The sequence below is a fragment of the Chrysochloris asiatica genome, unplaced genomic scaffold, assembly GCF_000296735.1.
Source record: "Chrysochloris asiatica unplaced genomic scaffold, ChrAsi1.0 scaffold00372, whole genome shotgun sequence".
Lineage (NCBI taxonomy): Eukaryota > Metazoa > Chordata > Mammalia > Afrosoricida > Chrysochloridae > Chrysochloris > Chrysochloris asiatica.
In genome coordinates this window covers 1064459-1071046 of record NW_006408890.1, presented here as the reverse complement: position 1 = coordinate 1071046, position 6588 = coordinate 1064459, and positions in this window count along the sequence as shown.

Here is a 6588-nt window from a genome sequence, read left to right as displayed (position 1 = left end):
ACAGTTCTACTCTGGCGCATCTTTGTTGGAGTCAACTCTAATAGTACTGGGTTTTAGGTGTTGCAGGTGGTGTCGTGGAATAAGCATTGGACTTGTAACTGAAAGGTCAGAGGTTCGAGTCAGCCAGTCACTCCAGAAGAGAAAGGGATGGTAGTTGGTGTCTGTGAAGATCTGCCAACTCTGAAACCCTGGTGAGTAGTTGTACTGTATCCTACAGGGCTGCTGTAAGCTGGAATTAACTAGACAGTTGTGGGGTTGTGTTTGGTGGGTGGTGCTGTTGTTAAACCCCCCTGTGGCTAACTCTAAGTTTGGATATTTGAGTGCACCTGGGCATCTTAGATAAAAGACCTGGCCTTCTAAATTGAAAAACTCAACCCCTGAAAACCTTATGGAACACAGTTGTAGTCGGTCACACAAGGGGTCCAGTGAGGGTCATGGTGAGTTTTGGAAGAGACTTCTCTGTCAAGAGTTTTGTTTTATTACTGAGTCTGGAGAAGCAGAAGGTTTGGGTAGGTGGAGGTGAGGACTGATGCTGGGCTGTGGGATGTTACTGGGCAATCTGTGTGCATGTTCTTCCTTATCACGTCTACCTCCCTCTCCCCGAGGACCCTGCAGGTCCCACAACACTCTGGGTGGGCCAGGCAATAGGAAAGACATTTGAAGCCCATCAATATTGTATTGCTGGTTCCCGGTTAAAAAGATCTCAACTGTTTATCTAAGACATTCTTCCAAGTGGGGACACAGCCAAGGGTATGCAGATCTTCCCCTCATTGTCTGATCATCCCTGAGGGTCTCTGGGAGAGAGACCCAAGCCCATGTCTAGCCTGTGACACGGATCCTTTGTTGGTACAAGCACAATAGGAGGCGGGCATCGCTCTTCGGGGATGCCCACAGGAAGCCAAGATGGTTATAAAAGTCAGAAGAACCACCGTGTGACTACTACCAACAATTGACCTCGAGGAGGCATGGCACGGTAACCATCCGGGGTGGTTGTCCTTTCAGGGACCCCTTCTCTGCCCACGAGACACCCCCAACGCGTCAGTACAGAAATGCTTTCTTGGGGGACGGGATGTCCCTGCTGATGAGACAGCAAGGAACCTAAGTTGTAGGCACTGTGCGCCAGCGGGAAGCTTGGGATTTTGCCTGCAGAGGTAAGGATTGGGGAGGTGCAGGTGTCGTCTCTGGGGGTTGGGAACTAGGGGGCCGGTGATTAGAGCAGGTATCTTTAGAAGGAGGCTGTGTGTGTGTGTGTGTGGCTTAGGGGTGACAGGGACCCTCTAGTCCTTGGGGGTTTCTGCTGAACTTCCCAGCTATCACAGAAAAGAGGAAACAGTCTGGCAGCTGCAGTGGGTACCCTTCAGAACTGCGGTTGAATGTTCGTCCACAAACCCAGCACTGGGAGAGGGACTTCCCTGATGAATAGTGTATCTACGCGCCCAGCTTCCAGAGGGAATTCTTTACTTCGGTGTATAGATACATGGTAACGCTTTGTACAAGTCCGCGCGTAGATACATGGTAACTCTTTCTACGCATCTAGATACATGGTACCACTTTGTACGCATCTACGCGTAGATACATGGTAATGCTTTGTACGTGTCCGCGCATAGATACATGGTAACTCTTTGTGTCTATACTTGCATTGTATCCAAGCTGCTCTGGTGATGCAGTGCTTTAATATTCGGCTGCTAATCGAAAGGTCTGTGGTTCAAACTCACCGATTGCTCCAAGGGAAATGACATGATCGTCTGCTCCCATAAGGATGACTTCCTTGGAAACCCTGTGGGGCAGTTCTCCTCCGTTACACTAGGGGGCGCTTTAAGTCAGAATAGAATCAATGGCAGTGGATTTTATGTTACATCCATAACTGTTGCTGAGTACCATCGAGGTGGTTCCGATTCATAGCAACCTTGTACAGGGTTTCCCAAAGAGCGACTGGTGAGTTTGAACTACCGACCTTGTGGTTAGTACTCCAGTGCTGATCCTACATTGATCATCACACTGATGGGTATATATATATATAAATATAATTTATCTATAGATACGGAGTCCTGGCATGGTGCTGTGGGTAAATATGCTGGACGGAAAAGTCACTTTAAACCTCAAGGTTGGTGGTTCAAGCTCACCAGCTCCTCATCAGAAACTCTATACGAGTTCGCTATGAGTACGAAGCAACTTGACAGCACTTAACAAGAACATCTATAGATATATTATCATAAGGTATCTGTTATCTATGTCTGTATATTTATCCATTCATCTGCCCATCCATCCATCTATTCATCCATCTCGTATCTTTCTGTCTATTCTGAGTACGGACCCTTATCAAATATATATATATGATCATCTTTATCTGTCAATCACTATACACCTATTCACACCTATTTGTCTTCTGTATTCATCCACCATGAGGTATTTATCTCGGTCATTATCTATGAGGGCACTTCAAAACATTCTTGGAAAAATGGAATGAAAAGATAATGGAATTTTCCCAACTTTTTGAGACTCCCCTATATATATATCGGTACACCAATCAATAACCGCCTAAGTGTCCTGGTGTAGCGCTGCAGGATGAATACTGGACTGCAAAGTCGATTTGAAACACAAAGTGGGCAGTTCAAGCTCACTAGCCACTTCTTGGAAGCCCTATACAGGGTCGCTATGAGTTGGAACTGACTTGATGGCACGTACCAGCAACAACACTATATGTATTTATAAGGAGCTCTGGTACCATAATGGATTACAGGCTGGGCTATTAACTGCAAGGTGAGAAGTTCAAATCTACCAGTCACTCTGTGGGAGACCGATGAGGCTTTCTGCTTCCATAAAGATGTACAGCCTCGGAAACACGATACAGGGTCGCTATCAGTCAGAACCGAATAGGTGGCACACAACTAGACACCACCGTGTGTGTTTATGGAATCCTGGTGTGGAATTGTAGGGTAAGCACTGGACTACAAGGCTGGATTGAACCAAAGATCAGTGGTTCAAACTCATCATCTGTACATGTCTGTGTGTCTATGTGTCTATGTGTGTGTCTGCGTACCTACCTTATCTATCTATCTATTTATGTATCTTTTCTATCTATCTATCTATCTATCTATCTATCTATCTATCTATCTTTTATCTCTCTCTGTCTGTTTTTTTTTTTCTTGTCTCTGTGTCTCTCTTCTTTGTTTTTTCTTTCTTTGTTTTTTTCTCTCTCTCTCTCTCTCTCTCTCTCTCTCTCTCTCTCTGTCTGTCTGTCTGTCTGTCTGTCTGTCTGTCTGTGTGTTTGTCTGTCTCTCTCTTTTTTTTTTTTTCTTTCTTTGTTTTTTTCTCTCTCTCTATCTATCTATCTATCATCTCTCTCTCTTTTTTTTTTTTTTTTTTTTTTATGTCTGTCTCTTTTTTTTTTTTTTTTTTTTTTCTTTTTTTTTTCTTTTTTTTTTCTTTTTTTTTTCGTGTTTTTTTTGGGTTCTTGGTTGCTTTTGTGGTGTGGTTGTGGGGTGTTCGGGGCTTTTTCCGGGCTTTGCCCTCGGTGGGTGTGTGGTGAGGCCGTCTGCTTCCGTAAAGGCTTAACAACCTCAGAAACCATATGGAGTAACCCCACTCTGTCTTGTTGAGTTCCCATGAGTTGGAAATGAGTTTTTGGCACAGCATCTGGGATCTATGTATCTAACTATTTCTCATCTGTATTTATTACCCTCTATGGGGAATCATTGTGTGTTGGTGGTTCAAGCTCACCAGCTGCTCCTCAGAAACCCTATGCAGGGTCGCTATGGGTCGGCACCGACTCAACGACCCTTAACAACAAAGAGCAACAATGAGCTCTGCACCATCCCTCATCGGCCGGCTTGTCATACTCTGGTGGCTTGTGTGTTTTTGTGATGCTGGAAGCTATTTCACCGGTAGTTTGAACGTCGGAAGGGTCTCCCTCAGTGGACAGGTTTTAGCCGAGTTTCCAGACTCAGACAGACTAGGAAAACGGAGAGGCAGATCATTCTGAACGATGTAGCAACTGAAAAGTTTATGAAGAGCGATGGAACACTGTCAGATAATGCCAGATTATTGAATATTGAAACCTGATGAGGAGCACCAGAATATTGTCAGATACAGTACTGAAAGATGAGCCCCTCAAGTTGGAAGGAAAGTAAGTGGAGAGTCAATGAAAAAGTGGGAGACCCCCAAATGAGACGGATTGGCACAGTGGCAACTGTAATGGGCTTAAGTGTAAGATTGTGAGGTTGGCGGAGGGCCGGGCACTGTTTCGTTCTGTTGTGCATAAGGTCACTGTGAGTTGTGCTGACTTAAAGGCACCTACCAACAATAACCCAAATCGTGAATATTGTCTGTGTCAACCTTGCATAAGGGAAGACACCCCTCTGGACATTTCATTGTAATGACTTATATAACCTGACAGAGAATTCGACAGTGTGTGGAAGGCAAGACTGAGATCAGAACTGGTGAAGAGGTTGGATGGAGGGTAGAGGAATATCTGAGCTCCAGCTCATAGGAAACACAGTTCGCTGGTGCTGATGCGGAACCTGTAGGATCAGCGCTGGAGTGTGAACCACAAGATCCGTGATTCAAACCGACCAGCTGCTCCTTGGAAACCTAATACAGGGTCGCTACGAGTCAGGACCAACTTGATAGCACTTAACAACTGGCATCTAGTAAGTGGAGACCAGAGATGCTGTCCCACACCCTTCAGTACACAGGATGGCCCCCATCACAGAGAGTGACCAGAGAGTGACCAGAGATGCTTTCCCACACCCTACAGTACACAGGACGGCCCTTACCACAGAGAGTGACCAGTAGGTGGAGACCAGGGATTCTGTCCCACACCCTACAGTACACAGGACGGCCCTCACCACAGAGAGTGACCAGTAGGTGGAGACCAGGGATTCTGTCCCACAGCCTACAGTACACAGACAGTCCCTTTCTGTGAGAACAGTCTGGCTCCAATCATCAGTCTCTCTGTAGGGAGTATGTCCTTCTGTCTGGACATCTCACTGTGGCCCTTGTCTGTCCTTCCTGCCAACTCCAACTCCGCTTCAGGGGTTGTTACCCTATGGTCACCCACAGACCGCCCTTCTGGCTGGAAGAGAAAGGGAAGTTGTGGCCAAGCAAGGTAGAGGTGGAGGGTAGAGCTGACATATTAGAGGCAAAGCATGAACAAACTTTTTGAGGGAAGGGTGGGGTCTTTGCTGATTTTCTCATTTCTTCCCAGAAATGAAAGTGCACATGGTCAGACATGTTTCCAAATCGGCCCAGTTTGAATTTCTCAACTTCCCGCCTGCAGAATTCTCCTCCACGCTTGTCAGAAGGGCATGTCCTGGCTGTCACTTGATGATGAGGTGGGGGGAATGCCCCAAACCCCAAAGACCAAAAAAACACAAAGCAAAACAAAACGAAAGATTTTGCAAATCCACCCCAAGGCATAACGAAGCTATGTGTGTCAGAGTGGAACTGTGCCGCACAAGGTCCTCAATGGCTGAGTTTTTTTGGAAGGAGATTACCAGGACTTTCTTCTGAGGTGCCTTGGGGTGACCTCGAACTTCCAAACTTTTGGTGAGCTGCACAGAATCTTCGCCATTTGCAACTCTGAGGGTGAGCTCACTTCCTTGAGGGGAAGTACTTCTCCGGAAATGTCACTGAATGTCTGACGATACCTGAACATGAAATGGGTGGGTTCCTGGTTTTGCTCATGCTTCATACTTTTATGGGGAAGATTTGAAATGTGCAGGTTGCCAGTTGCTACAGAAAAACAACACTTTTTTGTCTTTCTTTTAAGGCGACTCTTAGTAACCCTGTTTATTTCTGTTGGGATAATTTAGTTACAACCTGGTTGTGCTCAGTCTTTCCCTGAGTTTGTCTTCGAGTCGATTCCATGTGGAAACCAAGAGGCTTGTGCACATGCCTTTCCTCATCTTCTAGGGCTCCGGTAACAGCAAAAATACACACTGCGTGGCTTTCAGGAACAAGAATCTGTTTTCTCAAAGGGCTGGAGGCTGTTGTTGTTAGGTGTTGTTGAGTTGGTTTGGACTCATAGCGACCCCATGCAGACCAGAATGAAACACTGCCCGATTCTGCACCAACCTCACACTCGTTGCTACACTTGAGCTTATCACTGGTGTCACTGTGTCCGTCCATCTCATTGGGGGTCTTCCTCTTTTTCTCCAATTCTCCACTTTACCAAGCACCATGTTCTTCTCCATGGACTGGTCCCTCCTGACAATATGTCCAAGGTACATGAATCTTACAAGTATTTTTCTATTATATACAAGACGGCTTCAAAACTTTGTGGGAGAATGGAATTAAAAATTAATTTTTTTTTTTTTTTTTTTGCAAACATTTTCATATATTTAGGAGCATGGTGACTCCATACACTAAGCACTGGATTACAAACCACAAGGTCTGTGGTATGAGCCCACCAACCGCTTTGTAGGGAAAAGATGAGGCTTTCTGATGCCATGAAGATTTAGAAGCTCGGAAACTTTATACGTGGTCGCTGTGAGTCAGAATGGACTTGGTAGCATTTAACAATATATATAAGGATCTCTGGTAGTGTAGTGGTTACGAATCGGGCTGAGAACCTTAAGGTCAGCGGTT